We start from the raw sequence: 19,596 nt of genomic DNA, 5'->3' as shown, positions 1-19,596 counted from the left end.
TAATGGAAAAAAAAAAGACGGTTTTATACGAATAAAATTGCGTGATTGGGAAACAATTTTTTGAAATCAAAAAAAGACATAATTTAAGTAATCAATCCTAAAAAATAACTACTCCATAAAGTACGTACGCTCTAAGTTTGATCCTCCCTTCCCCCGCAATTTTCAACATCCAAACTTTATTGAACTATACAACCGCTGAACATTTTAAAGCTCTTGCTATTTTGGAGAGCAGTAAAAATTTAGTTGCAAGTTTTTGCAGCAAAAAAGCCTTCGTACAATACAACCCTATCCCGGGTCTTCGCCCCTGGAAACAATTTAAACATAGAAGCATGGCTATACAAGCGCGAAAGTTTCAGAGCTGTAGCTAGTCTTAAAATTAGTGATTATTTAATAAAAAATGTAATGGAACCAAATATTTTACTAAGCTTTTATATATGAGAATATAAATAGTAAACCTCCATTTCTGCAAAGCCAAAGACAATAACCAACCGAAAGTCGGAAGTGAACCAAAGTTGGTACTTGATAAATATTAATGCATATAAACACTGGTATAGGGACATGGTGCGGAGGGAGCGTTGTCCTTTCCCTAAAAACTAACTTTTAGTTTAAGTTTTTTCTATTTAAATTTTAGCTGGGTAACTTTCTTAACCTTTCTAGGTCACTGTATATATATATATATATATATATATATATATATATATATATATATATATATATATATATATATATATATATATATATATATATATATATATGTATATATATATATATATATATATATATATATATATATATATATATATATATATATATATATATAATAAAAAGCATTCTTAAGACTATTGAATTAAGATTATCAGCAGCACCGTCAAGTGAATCAATTTTTAAAGGAAGTATTCCTCCTCATCAAAAAGCCTTAAAAAAATCGGGTTACAATTGCGAACTTGCGTACCATCCAAGTATAAAATCAACAAACGGCAACCATAAACGCAAGATAATTTGGTATAATCCTCCTTTTAGTGCAAATGTTGTTACAAAAATAGGTAAATGTTTTTTGAACCTCATCGACCTCCACTTTCCAGTTAATCACAGACTTCGTAAAATATTTAATAGAAACACAATCAAAATAAGTTATTCCTGCATGCTAAACATAAAATCCATTATCAACTCTCACAATAAAAGCATTTTACTTAAGGAGGCAAAAAATAATGAAATGAAATGCAACTGCATTGAAAAAACCAAATGTCTAATGAACAACCATTGCCTTTCCAACAACATTGTTTCTCAGGCCACCATCTATTCAAATAATGTATATATATATACATATATATATATATATATATATATATATATATATATATATATATATATATATATATATATATATATATATATATATATATATAGAGAGAGAGAGAGAGAGAGAGAGAGAGAGAGAGAGAGAGATACTTGTAAAAAGTATTGAAGAATCATAGAACAACATTATTTTATTTAAATAATAAATAATAATATTTTTTTGTATAACAGTTTAATGAATGCTTTCGAGTTTATTCCGTAAGCGCACATTCCAAAACGCTCCTTTTGTAAGGAACTGTTTCGCAAGTATTCTTTTCGAAATGATTTGTTTCGCAAGTTTCTTTTCGTAAAATGCTATTACGGAATAATTATTATTTATTTATTTCGTATAACGCATTACGGAAGGTGAATTTGCGAAAGAACAACTTCCGCAATAGAAACTTGAAATACGGAAGATAAAAAGGCGAAATTTTCGTAAGTTTTTGTTTACGCGATTAACCCTAGTAATAATACTGTAATAATCATTGTAACAACTACAATTATAATAATAACAGCAGTAATTTACAACAGCAACAATAATAAAAAACTAGCAGTAAGCAACCGCTAATACGGGTTACGAGTAATTAAATCATTAATAACAAAAACACATTAATAACTTGATATATTATCTTAAAAATTAAATACAATTTTATCTATAAATAATATTTCAACTTTGTCTCTCCATTGTTTATAGTTAACGACATAAAGACCGCATTAACATCAGTTAAGTTCTTTTTAAAATCTGTCAAAACAGGCACCAGAAAAGGAAAGTCAAGCAAAGCCTGCAAGTACCTAAAAAAAGAAATGGAAAAAAATTTTACAATTTTTAATTAAAAAAGAATTATTATTTGCATTTTATTGTTAGTAGAATTAGGATAATAATATTACAGAAAAAATAAAGAATAAAAAAATAGCTAAAACAGCCTAGGTTTATCAACACAAAACACAGTAACAACAGCGCATAGCATAAAATATTTGTAAGCACACATTACTGTGTCTCCAGAGTAACTAAAAAAGAAAAGATTATGAAAATACCAGGCAACACAATGTAGTAACACTGGCATATAACACCACGGCCTATTAAGATATTTTATAAAATAAAAAACTTGGACTAAAAAGATTTTATTTATTACAATATTTGAACAATCGAAGGACAATTATAGTTAAACAATTTGAACATTTATACCATAAAATAACAAGCAACTCGTAAAGTATTATTTATAAATGGTCATTATCAATTGAGGTATTATGAAATACGTAAGAGCTCAGTAATTACATAAGTTTTATTAATTCTCTCTCTGATCTAATAGAGAGTGGGAGAAAAAGAAAGTGTTTCCAAAGCAGCATGTTAAAAAAAGTAAAAAAACACGCAATAAATAGTAGTAACTGGTTTTATTATGTCACCAGTAAACAAAATTATATTTACCTTGATTTAATTTCCAGCATTTCTTAATTAAGCTCCAGCTTCTCTCTAACTGTTGACTAATGATTTATAAAGTAAATTTCACATCATGTTAAATTTACAAAATTAAAACCATGTTTCAACAGTAAGCAAACAAATCAAGAAATGACAAAGGCAGCTAAAAAAAAAAGAAAAACAAAAGAACATAATTATGTTTAAATTATAAAAAAATTTTAAAATCATTTAAATTTAAAATTGTTATTGTTACTATAAATAGTAAAATTCATACTTTGCTTTGTTCTAAATTGTCTAAAGTAAAATCAAATTTCACTCTTTCACTTGACAACAGCTATTTTTAAGTTGCCTATTAGCATTTACATTAATAACTTCTTTGAGCCTAATATTATCGATTTCAATTTCACTATTATCATTAAACATATTACAAGAAATATTACTATTGTTTCAACTGAATAAAAAAATGTAAAAGAATCTTACAAACTGTGATCTTTTCTAATCAAAGACTATATTTAAACTTAAGGTTTATTAATATCTATATCTTTTTATGTCTATATGCATAAGTTGTTTATCAAAAATATTAAACAATATTTATTTACATCAATTATTTTTAATTTAACAAAAAATCTAGATTACAATGCACAAAATTATTTAAGTGATCAATAAATTACTAACTGTAATTTGTTGATCACTTTCATGTCAACAAACTACAGTCAGTCTCCTTGTTAAATAGATAAAATATATATTTAATATAAATAATCCAATATAAAATTAAAAAAAAGTTAGTAAATTTACTCAAATCAGTACCAGTTATACTGTGTGAAGTGACTAAAAAACACTTCTGTTCTTTCCAATCGCACTAAAAAATAGCTTTCAGCTCTTTCCGATTGCACTAAAAAATAAAACAAAACTTGCTTAGCTTAGTTGCCTAAATCTGAAAACAAAGAAGTAAAAAACCATGAACAAACAAACATTTATTTATTAAAACTACTATATTTAAACAAATTAAATTAAAAAAGAACAGCATCAATTCTCCTTAAAGTCTAAGAAAAAAATTTTCAGCTCAAATTTGCTTGCACACCTTGCTTGTAAAACCATGTGAATAAGAAACGCATTTAGAAAAGCCTTGAAACTACTTAAAAATGACAGATGCAACATTAAAGTTTAGACGTTGTCTGGACCAATTATTAGTAGATGTTTTTAAAAAATTTATACAAATTTATAATACTTTGTTCTCCTATATCGCATAAATCCATTATGTGATAAATCTGAAATGAAAAAATGTAACAAAAAAGTAAATACAAAAAAAAAACATCATATATGAATTGAAAATCAATGTATCAATAGATTATTGTCAAGAACAATAAGGGCATAAAAGTAGTCGTTAGGAAAGTGCTAAAATTAATACCATATAAACTATACCTACATTTATAGATTCAGTCACTCTCAAACACTAAATGCATACATATAAATTGTTATATTATAACGTATATATATATATATATATATATATATATATATATATATATATTATATATATATATATATAATATATATATGTATGTGTATGTATATATACATATAAATATATATATATATATATATATATATATATATATATATATATATATACATATATATATATATATATATATATATATATATATATATATATATATATATATATATATATATATATATATATATATATATATTATATATATATATATATATATATATATATATATACAGAAATACACACGTAAATATACTACTATATTTTAACTCTTATTAATAGTTAAAATAGAACTAAAATGTCTAATACTTAGTATTAGACATTTTAGTATTTAAATTTAGTAAGTAAATAAAAGAAAAGAAGACAGAATTTATACTATTTCTTACTAGAAAAAAGATGAAAATGATTAAGAAGCAGTTGACTATTGCATGAAAAAGTTTCAGCTTGCTGCTGATGTCATAGCAGGAGACTTGATCTTTTCATAATTTGACAATTATGATATAAAAAAAGTGTGACTTGCAAAAAAGTACAGCGAGTGGTGTGACTTGCAAAAAATAAGTACAGCAAGTAGTGTGACTTGCAAGAAAAGTACAGCAAGTGGTGTGACTTGCTAAAATAGTACTGCAAGTGGTGTGACTTGCAAAAAAAAAGTACAGCAATTGGTGTGACTTGCAAAAAAAAGTACTGCAAGTGGTGTGACTTGCAATATATTTGATAGACGGCTCAAGCTTAGGTTCTCGTCGTGTCTACCGTTAAAAATGATTGTTATTAAGTTTCATTAATGGAATTTAAATTTACAATCATTTACTAAAATCCAAGACGCAAATTACAAATAATATTATGAAAAAAAGGATACACATACTTGTCTAGAAATGTGGTGCATATATTTTTACATTACTTTGTATCATTTTAAATAGCCATTTCGATTTTTTTTTAATCTTTTTTTGCACTCTTTTTGGCCCCATTTAGCCCCCTTAATACATCAAGTGGTTAGATGTCAATAAAAAATTTTATTATATATTAATTGTATTAAAATTAGAATATCATTTTGTATATAGAAATGACTAATTTCACAAAAAAGATGCTCTACAATGGACGAACCATTTTTGGCCGTGAGTATGGAATTATCAGTGAGTAACAAGTTTGATTTTTCATCAGCCTGATAAATAGATTAGATCTATTTCGAATTAGAATAGCTGAAATATCCTCAATTTTAAAAAAAGAATGCAGGTAATTTTTACTATATTTTGAGATACCAAAAAATGATTTTAAAACTGCTCTTCCAACGGCGTCTATGTTTTGAAGGAAACTGATATCAAAGTTGCATAGTTCAAGGCCATATATAAGCTTTGGCACTGCTAAAGTGTTGTATAAATGAACTATTGTTGTCGGCTGGCAATGACGAATTCCACTGTCAATTTGAGCAATTGCAACCGATTGGAACTTAGTTAAACGTTCATTTAAATTTGTGTTTTGAAGTGTTGCAATTTTGTTGTTGTTGTTACCATTATCCCATTGGAAACCCAGATGTTTTAATTTCTTTTGGAGACATATATAGCTTCCGTTAATTTGAACAACGTTGTTCGGAATCGAACTTTTACCAGAAATCAGAAATTCCGTTTTTTCAGTGTTTTGCTTAATAAAGTTTGATATTCCATAAGTTTGAAACCTGTCAATCAGTTCTTGCAGACCAGAGATTGTTGGACTTAGCAAAATTACATCATCTGCGTATGCATCCGCAATGACACTAATATAGATACCATTTATTATTGAACCTACTTTACATTCTGAGACGATTTCATTTAAGATATTTTCAGAATAAATGCTATATAAATGTGGCTATAGAATAGACCCATGACGCACTACTTGTGACAGACTGAATTGATTTGAGGTAAATCCCTGATAGGATAAGTTAGCAGTACCAGAGAGACAGCGATGAGATTGTGTGTACTGTAGATAAAGGTAATTTTTTTTTGGAAATAGAGCTTCTCAAATAGCAAATCCCAGTTGCAAGTATGAAACGCTTTATTTGCATCTAAACTGCACATATATAGTGGCGTGCTATTGTTACTATAGTGCTTAATGGTTTCGCTCAATAAAAATTCTGCGTGGAGAGTGGAACTGTTTTTTTTAAAACTAAACTAATGGGAGAGGCTATCTATTATATTAGGACATAAATGCAAGATTAGATATTCTAGAAGTTTGGTAAAGATAGATAAAATGCTAATTCCACGGTAATTATCCGGATTATTAAGAGATTTATCATATGACTTAACAAGTGGAATAATTGTTGAAGTTGATAAATATTTTGGAACCTTTCCATATGTTAGAATGCTATTATAAAAATTAGCCAGCCACAAAAAAAGGTTGTTATTATGAGAGTGTTTAAGGTGTTCAGCACTTACCCCATAGCTATCTGGGGACTTAGTTCTATTTAGTTGTGATATGCAGTTTATAATATCAGCTGCTGTAATAAATTGTGAATTAACTCGTTACATTTACATAAAATATATCTACATTTGTAAAACTTACGGGAAACTTTTACGATTCAAAAACACGCGGTATACAGTCGGTTAATGGTTGGCTCGCAATGCCATTAGTTAGCCAACTATAGCCAATACTGGCCCAATAGTTGGACCAACTAAAACGTGTTTACTAGGTTATTCAAGTTTCTACTTATTAATTGTTGAATAAAGATACTTAAAAGCATCTTCATTCAATATTGAATAAAAAAAATTTGAACTTTTAATTCAAAATAAAATTGAAAACTATATTTGGATAAACTATATTTAAACTAGTGTTGTTACGACTTTTAAAAAGTTCAACTGTCGACTAAATCGACTAATATATTTTCAAAAGTCAACCAAAGTCGACTTTTGAACTAACATTAAAATTTTTGAAATTAAATTTTGAAGTTATAGTTTGAATGACTAACACTTTTTTGAAATCGACTAAAAGTCGATTTAGTCAAAATGTGAGGGGAGGGGGAGGAGTAATAAAAGAAATCAAGTAATTTACGACTGCTTTATATATTTTTAAATTATATATTTTAAATATTAATGAAACAAAACAATATGAACGCTACGCAGGATAAATTTTGCTAGGTCCAAATGATTTAATACTGTGAAAAAGTCCTTTTGATTTCTTGATAAATATAAAACAAATATAAAGTCTAAAATAGTAAAATAAAAGTAAATATAAATTTTAAAATAAATTATTCAAGTATGAAGGGTCTCACAATTTAATTATCTTTAGAGCCCTAGTTAAAGAACGGAACGGATCGGCACTGTATATTGGATCGATATTGTATGAAATTTTTATTAATAATCACATGCAAAGATTGCTAAAAATAAAAGAAATAAAACAATAATACATAACTATAAAGTTTTTAATATAATAATTATTGTCATATGTTATGAAGTTGTTTAATAATGCAGGGACGTCAGGAAAAATCTTTTGACCGTAAAAAGACAGTTGCCAAAAAGCATGCGGAAAAAACCTTTTTTGGCGAGCCCCCGTTAAATGATCAGTCGTAAACCCAGAAATGCAGAAGCTAACTAGCAATATTTTGATTTAAATTAATTGGGATATCGAAAAAAGAAATTTGCAATTTTGATTATTTAACATGTATAAAAATACTAAAGAAATGAAAAAATAATATAAAATGTTAATATAGTAAAAATAGAGAAAAAGTATACAAAAACAGTGTAAGATGAAAATAATATTATTTTTACAAACACACACCTAATGAATCTTTCCCAACCTCTTTTCAGGCCTGGTTGTTTGTTTATTATTTTAGATACTATGTTAGAACTAAGAGTCGGCAAGTTACTTACTGTTAACATTATAAACTGCTAAACTTAGGCGGAAATTAATTCTAGTTATCATGCATAATTACCAGAAGACGTTGTGAAGCTACTTTCAGTATATTATAAGTTACTCTTATGTACTTTTAGTTGTTCTCATGTGACCGCAGATACCGGTAGCGGTAACTAATAGTAATTTTTTTGGAAGTTGCTGAAATCCTCAAACTCTTAATAGAACTTCAAGAGAGTAAACAAAAAACTTAGTGCTGGATTAGGAGAGAGGTCATTGGGATGGAGGGAGATACTATATTTTAATTTTTTAATTTAATAGGAAAGGAAGGGGGCAAATATTTTATTCCGGCTCTGAAAAAACTGCAACCTATTCAACAGTCATATTTGCTTTTGTTAACAAAATAAAATTAAAAAGATTTATAATGTTCAATCAAATAAGAAGATATTAGAAATGCATGTATAAGTACCATTATTCGACTAATTTGACTTTTAGTCAATAAGTAAATAATCCAAAGTCGATTTGATCCACTATTAGATTTTTCAAAGTCGACTAATTTTGACTAGTAGACTTTTAGTCGATTTAGTCAAAGTCAATGGCAACATTAATTTTTAATTTTTAATTTGCATAGCGTAAGTTTAAATCTTAGATTTAGAATTTACATAAAAGTTCGTGCGCTTTTTCTAAACGATATAAATATGAAGTTTAAAAGTTATAATGTGCAATTCCCTAAGGGCCTCTAACGCAAGTATATGAAATTATTGTTGCAACGTAAACGACTAATTACTCTCTTGTGGTTATTTGGATGAGATTTACAACGATTTCAAACAATTATATTTATACCTTAGCAATCTTTTTGTTACATAACTCAAAAATTTAACTAAGTTATGATAATCTCTTTAATCCCTCGGTAACTTAAGTAAAGTAACATGTGTTACACATTTACTAATAACATAAGATACTAATTTATTAATATTTGTTGTATGCGTACGAATAACAAAACTACTTGCTTTTAGCTTGAATAAACATGTCAAAAACAAATAAATCCGTTATTAAGAAAGGAATAAGAAAACGAAGCTTCGTTTGGACATATTTCGAAAAAGACCAAAAGAATCAAGCAAAATGCAGCATATGTTATAAGATTCTACTTTACAACAGTTCGACCAGTTTAATGCAATCTCATTTATCAATTGATCAATGGGATTGCATTGAATAATTGATAAATGGGACTCATTTATCAATTGTTCAATGCAATTATTTCAAAAATATCTAAAAAATCAACAATTTTACTCAACGATGACGATATATTCGATATTGAGAGCGGTAATGAAAATAGTTTTGAAGAGACTGGTCATAAAAAATTAAACAAGTTTTTGGTGAACTTTATTGCTGATACTGATCAGCCGATTTCGATAGTATGTCATCCAGATTTTATAAATTTAGTTAGTGAGTTAAACAAAAGCTACAAAATGCCATGCATAAATACAGTGAGCAAAAAATGAATTCCATCAATTACGGACAATCTAAGATCAATTTTAATGCTAGAACTTAAAGGATGTCATTTCATTACAATTACTTGTGATGTTTGGTCATCATTGAGTAAAAACAGCTACCTCGGTGTGACTTGTCATATTATTGACAATAATATGATTCTGGTTGACCAAAACCTGGATCTTAGGTTTATGTCGGAAGTGAAAACAGCTGAATATCTATTTAATACATTAAACAAAATCTTAAGTAAATGGTCAATCAATAATAAGGTGCTGGTCATCGTTTAAATCTTGTGGTTAACGATCTTCTAAACACGAGAGATATAAAAGTTAAAAAAAGTAAAAAATGGTTTAAAGCGTTACGAAGTAAAAGATTACGACGGTAATGGAAAATTAATTAATAAAGAAATTACAGATAGCGAAGTTAAGGAAATTGAAAAAATTAACGAAGGCAAATTGGAAATCGCCAAGTTAGTTTTATCCTGTAGGCACATTGTTGATTCATTTAAGCATTCGGAAATGTTACAAAAAAAGTTAAGAGAAGTTCAAGAAACACTTCGATATGAAACTAAAATAAAGTTAGTACAGGATATAGCTATTCGCTGGAATAGCCAATTCGATATGATTGAATCTATATTAACTAATAAAACTGTGATGGATATGATAAGCATCGAATACCAAAATATAAAAGACTATCTTCCCACTGCTAATGAATTTTATGTGCTGGAGGATTTATGTGATTTGTTACACCCAATTAAAGAGTTAACAAAACTTTTTAGCGGAAAGAAATATGTTACAGTAAAAGTTTCCAACATTGTATCATCCTCTATATGGAATACTTGAATTGCAACCCATTTTTACAGAACTAGTTACGACTTTTCAAAAGGAATTATTAATGTCTCTAAAAGGGCGTTTTAAAAACATTTTTGCTATTGATTTTTTCTTAGCTGCTACTTTTCTTGATTTCAAATTTCGTAAATTTGATTTAATCAAAAATGATATCGATAGATAGAATGCATTACAAAGGCAAAAATGTTTATAAAAATATTTTATGAAATGCATCTAAAAGAATCCGAAGAAATCGATGTAACAATTGAAACAAATTGTTTAAATAACACTTTAAACTCATCAAACAGCTCAACTGACAATACCTTAAAAACATTTCAGCAATCGTCAACGCCACCATTTGCAAATACTACTACTTTCTTTAACAACAAAAATCGAAAACCAATCAACTTAAGGGGGAAGTACCCCATAAATTAAGTAAAAATTAAAAGAAAATTTTTTGTTTCTTTAGGAAACAAAAATTAATGTAGAACCATAGCATCAAGTTTAGCCATAGCAACGCACATAGCAACGATAAAGCTTCTCCTTATCTGCCTATTTCAGAGGCTCACATAAAGTTATAAATCTGCTTATAATTAAGGCTTTATCTACTTTGTTTTTACTTTAAATATCTACTCTGCTTAAATTAAATTTGACTCGATTGCCTCTTTTAGGCATATTATTATTGATTATTTTAGTTTTTAAACATTCCTAAAATGCAAATATTTACTTTGTTATGAGTTGTTAAGTGTAATAAGAACATATTTTATCAAATTGTAAAAAAAATTAGTCTTATATCCATCGACAACATTGTCGATGGATAATGGAAAAGTGTTAGATGTTGAGCCAATGAGTAGACTTTTTAAGCAATGTCAACTACGCAAAGATTTAAAATCTAAGAATTCAGAGAGCTACAAAAATTGGTTCAAATCTCAAAGCTGTAAACCTAAATTGGCTCAGCAGAAAGTTTAGTAATTCAATAACATAACGATAAAAAAAGAATATAAGTAAATATATTTTGTTCAACATCTTAATATATACACACACATATATATACAATATATACATATAAGCACATGTAAACACACACACACACACACACACACACACATATATATATGTATATATATACATATATATATATATGTATATATATATATATATATATATATATATATATATATATATATATATATATATATATATATATATATATATATATATATATATATATAATTAAATAAGTTACAATTAAAAAGATACACTTTGGTAAACTATTTCTGGAAATAATAAAAACTAAATATATTAAAATAAACTAAACTAATAAAACATGCATAATAAAGCAATACTAATAAAACAAGCATAAAACTTTTAGTGTGTCCTTCCTTCCCCCTACTGGAAATTAATGATACATAAACAAATTTCTTAATAATATAATATCATCAATAATATCAATTATTATAAACTAATATATCTCTTTTAAATATACAAAATTTAAGTTTTTGAAAAATTACTCTTTTTTGATTTTTTACTTTTTGATTTATAAGATCTGCTTCCTTCTACTAAAAAAAAGAGCATAATAATATAATTAAATAATATGATATATATTTTAATTAAATTTTTTTTTCTCTGTCTATATATATATGTATTTATAAAATATATTAAAAGATATACTTGATCTCCTGGATGATCTTTCAGATCTTGATCTAGAAGATCAAGGTTGATCATCTTCTAAAAATGAATCGAAATTTGTATAAACATATATATATTGTATATATATATATAATATACATATGTAAAATACCATATAAAAATTCTGTGAGTTATCATAACTTTTATGCTTTTATTTATTTTCATACAAACGTTTATGTCAAACAAGTTTTTATTAATCCTAACTTTGCATTAACATTATAATTTAAATAAATGATTGATAAACAAAACAAAAAATGATTTACTATTTCTTACCAGATGAAAATTGTTACAGAATCTGATGATGGTGACATTTTCTAACAAGAACAAACAACAAAAGCCATATTTGTTTTTTATATTATAATTATATAACTATATTCAATACTATACAACTATGGTAAAGCTACAGTTAAGCGGCCGAAAATAACTTTATTATTTCGCTTGTAATTGTTCGATTCGCTCAAAGTAGTGACTTTTTAATATAAACAAAAGAAATATTTATTGGCTTCAGTCATACATCGACTATCTTATATCCTGCTGCTACAAGGAAGTGCTGCTACATCGACTAAGGGTTTGGCATGGGGCAGCGTTTTTTTTTATTATTATTATTTCACTTAATATTTCTAATGTTTAAAAAGCGTCCTCTGACGAGAGCGCAACAAGCGAAAAAATAAAATTATTTTAGGCCGCTTAACTGTAGCTTTACCATAACTATGTATGTTTAATTATAACTTTATATCTTTATTATTCTGTTTAGCTTAAAGTTTAAAGACAAAGCTAAGCCTTACTATAAGCTTTAAGTTGGCGCACGATTTTTATGTTTAACATTGTTTTAAATTACACGAAAAGAGCGCATGCATGAACATTTTTTTAGGTCTGCGATTTTAGTGAAATCGGATTTGTACTTTTGAACGACAGGATATAGCACAAACCGACAGGATATAGCCCTAACCGTTTCCGTTAGGTATAAACTAAAAAAACAAAAGTAATCATATTTTAAAACTTTTTAAAATTACATAACTAAAATGCCAGCCTATACTTACTCTATTGAAGATGTTTAGCAATATGTTTCTGATGGAATAACAAATTATTATAATAAAAAAATGTCAACTTTGTGGTGTGTGTATATATAACCCACTATTTAAATTAAACTTTTATATAATTTATGAATAAGAGTTTATTATTATTGTATATTTAATATTATTTTATGTTTCTGAAGTTAATTTTGTACTATGTCTCAGCATCTCAAAATCCACAGTTGTTTTGGGACTTCCATTTTATACATTGACTTATTTGTCAATTTTGCTCAAAACTATTAGTCAGTTTTGTTATTAAGTATTACTAGAAATATTTATTGAAAACAATCTAAGATTAAATTAAATGTAAATTTATTATGGATTTGAACCTAATTTTTAGAAAGTGACCCTAGATACATTTTAAAAAAGCTTATTGTACCTAGGGTCACTAATTTTTAAACCCTTCTACTTGATGGAATTTTATATTTTATAGTCAATATACTTATACTAATACAAAGTAATTAGTATAGAGATGTGATTGTATCAGTTTTGCTATTTGTAGACAAGTCTGGGGCCTAGAATTTATGCATTGAAAATATCTGGCCATAGGTACACAAACTTCCACTAGATCTTATTGGACCTCTTGCCTTAACAAAACTTGGAAAAAAATATATTATTGCAATTACTGATCATTGAAATAAATATATTGAAAAAATAACAGTTTATGTAACTACTTTTTGTTATAGATTTTTGGTACTCTTCAAAAAACTCTAAAATTTTAGATTATTCGATAAAGTCTGCTTATATTCCTTTAACCAATCAACAAGAAAAAGTTTCAGAGTTTAAACTGGGGTTGTTGGGGTGCCACCCCCCGCACCAACCCCGCCCCCAACCCCCCAAGAGAGGTTGGTGCGGCGCGGGGCCCCCTGCGTTAGCCACAGCAGGGGGTGCGCCAGTGCTGCGCCTGGACTGGGGGGGGGGACGATCCTCTTTTTGGAGAGAAGAAAACCGAAGAATTTTTTTTATTCCCTGTTTTTAATGGGTTGAGTGATTTATAAAAGGTAGCTCGTTAAAAGTATGGTGACTAGGAAAATTTTTAAGAATTTTAATTATTTGATCCTCTAAAAGAAGAAGACTAAACTAATGGAAAGTTATTTGGCTCATGACCAGAATATAAGGGTTCGATTCCTTTCTCTTTATTTTTAAATTAAATATTTAAATTATAAAAATAGAATAATCAATAAGAGTAATATTAATAATATTATTATAATCTTTTCATAAATGATTAAATTTAAAATGAACTGAAACATCTTAGTAATTATAAAATAACATTATGAAAGTAAAGGCGATTGAAATCATAATTTTTTCTTTGAGTTTACAAAATAAAACAGTTGATTATATCTATAGAACTAGTACTGTGAAGGAAATTAATAAATAATTTATATTAAAAAATGAAAATCATTTACCTTTTGTATAATGGGCTTATAAAAATATAATTAGCAAGCTATAAGGCTAAATAATTTATAAAGTTAATTATTCCCGAAACTTAACGATCTAATTGTGAATAATTTATAGAATGAACCAATAAATGATAAAAATTTTTGGATAATTTGCAATTGGCAGTGAAAAACTAATCGAGTTAAGAAATAGCTGGTTTTTCATGAAATTTATATAAGTAATTTTTTTTAAAAAAAAGCAGTTATTTAATGCAAAGATTATTTAACGAGTAAAAAACAATTTATATCCAACATCAATGAACCTTATAAACATTTAGAAATAAATTTATGATTTAGACAAAAAGCAAATAAGCTTAGAATCAGCTATATTTTAAAAATTACGTAAAACTTTACTTTAGAAAAATTATAATTTTATAATATAGTCAATTATTATCATTTTTGTGGAAAATAGTAATGAAATTTCTTTTAATACATTATGAAAATTTTAAAAGAGTAATAATATAAGCATTAGTAAAATTAAATTTATCCTATTTTTTTCTTAATTTAATAAATTGATTAAGGTAATTCAATTTCTCAATTTATAAGGAATATATTAATATATTTTTCAAGAAAATTTTAGTTCACATTTTGTAAAAACCTAAATCAAGTTGGGATAAATAATAAATTAATTTTTTCTTAAGGAACTCGGCAAAATAAAATATCGACTGTTTACCAAAAACATAGCCCTCTAAAATATTGAAGGTGAAACCTGCCCAATGATATAAAAATAATTATAATCTAATTTAAATAATATTAAATGGATGCAGTAACTCTGACTGTAATAAAGTAGCATAATTAGTTGTCATTTAATTGATGGAGAGAATGAATGGTTACACGAATTTTTCACTGTCTTAAGAAAAAATTTTTAAAATTGAAATAATAGTTAAGATGCTATTTAAAATTGTAAGACGAAGAGACCCTATAGAGCTTTACTATAAACTTTGTTTTTAACTAATAATAAAAAATTATTAAAACTAGAAAGTTTGGTAGTTTAGTTGGGGCGACTGTTTTTTAAAAATAACAAAAATAAGCAATATAATAAATTTATTTATTGTATAATTAAACAATTTAACAATTACTATAGTAGGCTATAATGACCCGTTATTATAACAAACAATAAATAACGATTAATTGATAAAAGCTACCTTAGGGATAACAGGATAATTTTGTTTTAGAGTCCTTATCAAAAACAAAGTTTGTCACCTCTATGTTGAATTAAGATATCCTAATAATGCAGTAGTTATTGAAGGTAGGTCTGTTCGACCTTTAAAATCTTACATGATTTGAGTTCATTCCGTCGCAAGACAGGAAGGTTTCTATCTACAATTATAAAATTACTTTAGACTTTTAGTACGAAAGGAATAAAGCTTCATCTAGTTAATTAAAAAAACTAATAAAAAAATTTTGAAAGAATCTAAAAATTTAAAGTAATTATTTAATAAAGAGGGTCGATTAAGTAGATCAAATAGTCTTCAAAATTATTAGTATTGGTTCAAATCCAATACCCTCTGTTTATGAAAAATTTAACATTTTTAATAAGTTTTTTCACTTGTTTATTGTTTAATAATTTTATTTATAAAGACATTCCTGAAATAAACCAACTCTCTTTTCAGGAAAGTGCCTCATCTTGTAGTAATAATTTAATATTTTTTCATGATGATACTATGTTTTACATGGTAATTATTCTTGTATTGGTAGGATGATTATTATTTTCTGTAATTATTAACAAAAATTATAATAAATTTTTATTAGAAAATAATTTTATTGAAATTGTGTGAACATTAATACCTGCTATTATATTAATTATTATAGCTATACCTTCTTTATTTTTATTGTATTCTATTGATGAAAATGTTGAACCTCCTTTAACTGTAAAAATAGTTGGTAATCAATGATATTGATCATATGAATATTCTAATTTTTCACCAAACATAGAATTTGATTCTTATATGATTCCTACTGCAGATTTAAATCAAGGTGATTTTAGATTACTTGAAACTGATAATGATCTTGTTTTGCCAGTCAATACAAAAATTAAATTGATTGTTTCAAGTGCTGATGTTATTCATTGTTGAACTGTTCCTTCTTTAGGTGTAAAAGTAGATGCTATCCCAGGTCGTTTGAATCAATTAAATTTTATTATTAATAGACCTGGTAAATTCTTTGGTCAATGTTCAGAATTATGTGGTCTTAATCATTCTTTTATGCCTATTTCTATTTACTCTGTTTCTCAAGAAAAATTTATAAATTGATCAATTAACAAAACTTAAAATGTCTCAATTAGATTTATCTTTATATTTCAATCACTATCTTGTTTTACTATTATTATTATTTTTATTAATAATTTTATTAAGTTTAAGATTTTTTTAATTTTTTTTTGATTTTTAATATAAGAAATAAATTTATTTCAAATAATTTAGAGTCAAATAAAAATAATTTTAAACAATTTTCTATATTATGTAATATACTAAAACTATAATGTCTTCTTATTTTGATCACTTTTTAATTATTAAAATTTTTGGGTTTTTATTTGATTCTCATTTAGTATTAGTATTATCTGTATTTATAATTTTCATAGCTTTAAATTTTAGTTTTATAATCCCTTCAAGGATTCAATTGTTTTTTGAAATGATTATTATTCATTTTTTTCAAATTGTAAAAGAAAAATTAGGAAATAATTCTCAAATATTTGTATTATTTTTATCAACTTTATTTTTTTATCTTTTATCAATTAATTTACTAGGATTTTTTTATTTTTACTTTACCACCTACTACTCATATTTCATTAACTTTTGGATTGTCGTTTTTCATATGATTATCAATAATAATATTTGGATTTTTTAATTTTAAAAGCTCTTATCTAAGTATGTTTATGCCAACAGGAGCTCCTTTAGGTCTTTCTCCTTTATTAGTATTTATAGAATTAGCTAGTCATGTTTCTAGACCTATAGCTTTAGGAATGCGTTTAGCAGCTAATTTAACAGCTGGTCATATTTTATTAGCTATTCTTTCTGATTTCATATTTAAAATGATATGTTTTTCTTCTTCTTTTTTAAATTTATTTCCATTAATGATAATAATATTTATGATTATATTAGAAATAGGTGTTTTAATTATTCAAGCTTATGTTTTTACTCTCTTGTGTTTAATTTATTTAAAAGATAGTTTAATCTTACATTAATGGAAAAACATTATCATCCTTTTCATTTAGTAAATCCTAATCCTTGGCCATTTTGTATATCAATGGGTGTATTATACTTAACCTTAAACACTGTTGCCTATTTTCATAAAGGATTTTATTATCCTTTATTATTAAGTTTTATTCTAATAATTTTATTCATGGTTTTATGATTTACAGACATATTTATAGAATCTAGTTTAGAAGGGACTCATACTAAATTAGTTTTAACAGGTTTAAAATTAGGTTTTATATTATTTATAATTTCAGAAATATTATTTTTTTTCTCCTTTTTTTGAGCATTTTTCCATTCTAGTCTTTCTCCCTCTATAGAAATAGGAATAAATTGACCCCCTTTAGGGATAGTAACCTTAAATCCGTTTTCCATTCCATTATTAAATACTATTATTCTTTTATCATCAGGAATAAGTGTTACTTGATGTCATCATAGTTTAATTCAAAAAAACAGAAATCAAACTTTAATTAGTTTAATAATTACAATTACTTTAGGCTTATTATTTACATTTTTACAAGCTTTAGAATATTTAGAATCTAATTTTTGTATATCTGATTCAGTTTATGGTTCCATTTTTTTCGTAGCCACAGGGTTCCACGGAATTCATGTTATTATTGGTACAATATTTTTATCAGTCTGTTTGCTTAAAATTTATTATTCTCATTTTACTAACTCTCGTCATTTTACTTTTGAAGCTGCATCATGATATTGACATTTTGTTGATGTTGTATGATTGTTTTTATACATATGTATCTATTGATGAGGTTCCTAACTCTTTCAGATTGGTATAATTAAAGTTCGATTCTTTAACTGTAATAATTTTCATGATCTTTGATTATAATAATTTATTAATATTTTCACTTGTAGTTTTTGTTATATTAAATTTATATTTAAATAAATATAGTTTTTTTTGTTTAATACCATTAATAATTTCGTTTATTATGATCACACAATTTGTTAAAACAAATTCTTTTTTGTGAATTAGTATAATAATATTTATCATTGTTTTAAATAACTTACATTTAAAATTAGAAAATCTAATCTTATACGGTTTTATTTTGTTGTCAGTAACAATAATCATACTGTCTAATAATTTAATAATACTATATTTATCTGTAGAGATTCAAACTTTTTCTTTATTAATTCTTATTGGTTCAAATAGAAACAATATAAAAAGTCTAGAAGCAAGTTTAAAATATTTTATTTTAAGCAGCATTTCATCCGGATTTTTTCTTTTGGGTCTTGCTTATTTATTTAAAATTTCAATCTTATTGGATTTTAATTTATTTAATTTTGTGTTTAATAGCACATCTTCTTTTCATTCTTTTGGTAACTCTATATTAATTCTTTCTCTTCTATTCAAATTAGGTTTAGCTCCTTTACATTACTGAATTGCTGACATTTATGAAGGATCAGATCTTGTATTGATATTATTATTATCCTCTTTATGTAATTTATCTATATTCACTATTTTATTAAAATTTAATAATAATTTTGAAATGCTTATGCTTTTAGGAGCATTATCAATAATCATAGGAACTATTGCTGGATTTAATCAAACTAAAATAAAAAGGTTAATAGCTTATAGTGGTGTTTCTAATTTTGGATTTATCATTATAGCATTAAGTTTAAATAATATAATAGGCATTGAAATTTGTTTATTATATCTTTTTATTTATTTATTTACAAACTTATTTATAATTATGATATTAGTATTATATAAAAATAATATAGAATTTATTATAGAATTAAGCGGATACCTAATGAATAATAAAATTTTAACAATTGCTTTAGTTGTAATA

The 19,596-nt window shown here is 25.8% G+C and overlaps 2 pseudogenes; both read left to right on the top strand.

Moving 5' to 3' along the window:
• The first annotated feature begins 16,114 nt into the window (after nt 1-16,114).
• LOC136075031 (cytochrome c oxidase subunit 2-like) lies at nt 16,115-16,922 on the top strand (annotated as a pseudogene).
• Nucleotides 16,923-17,078: 156 nt separating this feature from the next.
• On the top strand, nt 17,079-17,781 carry LOC136074746 (ATP synthase subunit a-like; annotated as a pseudogene).
• Nucleotides 17,782-19,596: the final 1,815 nt, after the last annotated feature.

This window comes from Hydra vulgaris, chromosome 01 (genome assembly GCF_038396675.1).
Source record: "Hydra vulgaris chromosome 01, alternate assembly HydraT2T_AEP".
NCBI lineage: Eukaryota > Metazoa > Cnidaria > Hydrozoa > Anthoathecata > Hydridae > Hydra > Hydra vulgaris.
The sequence above is the reverse complement of the archived record's forward strand: the minus strand, read 5'-3'. Positions and strand labels throughout refer to the sequence as shown.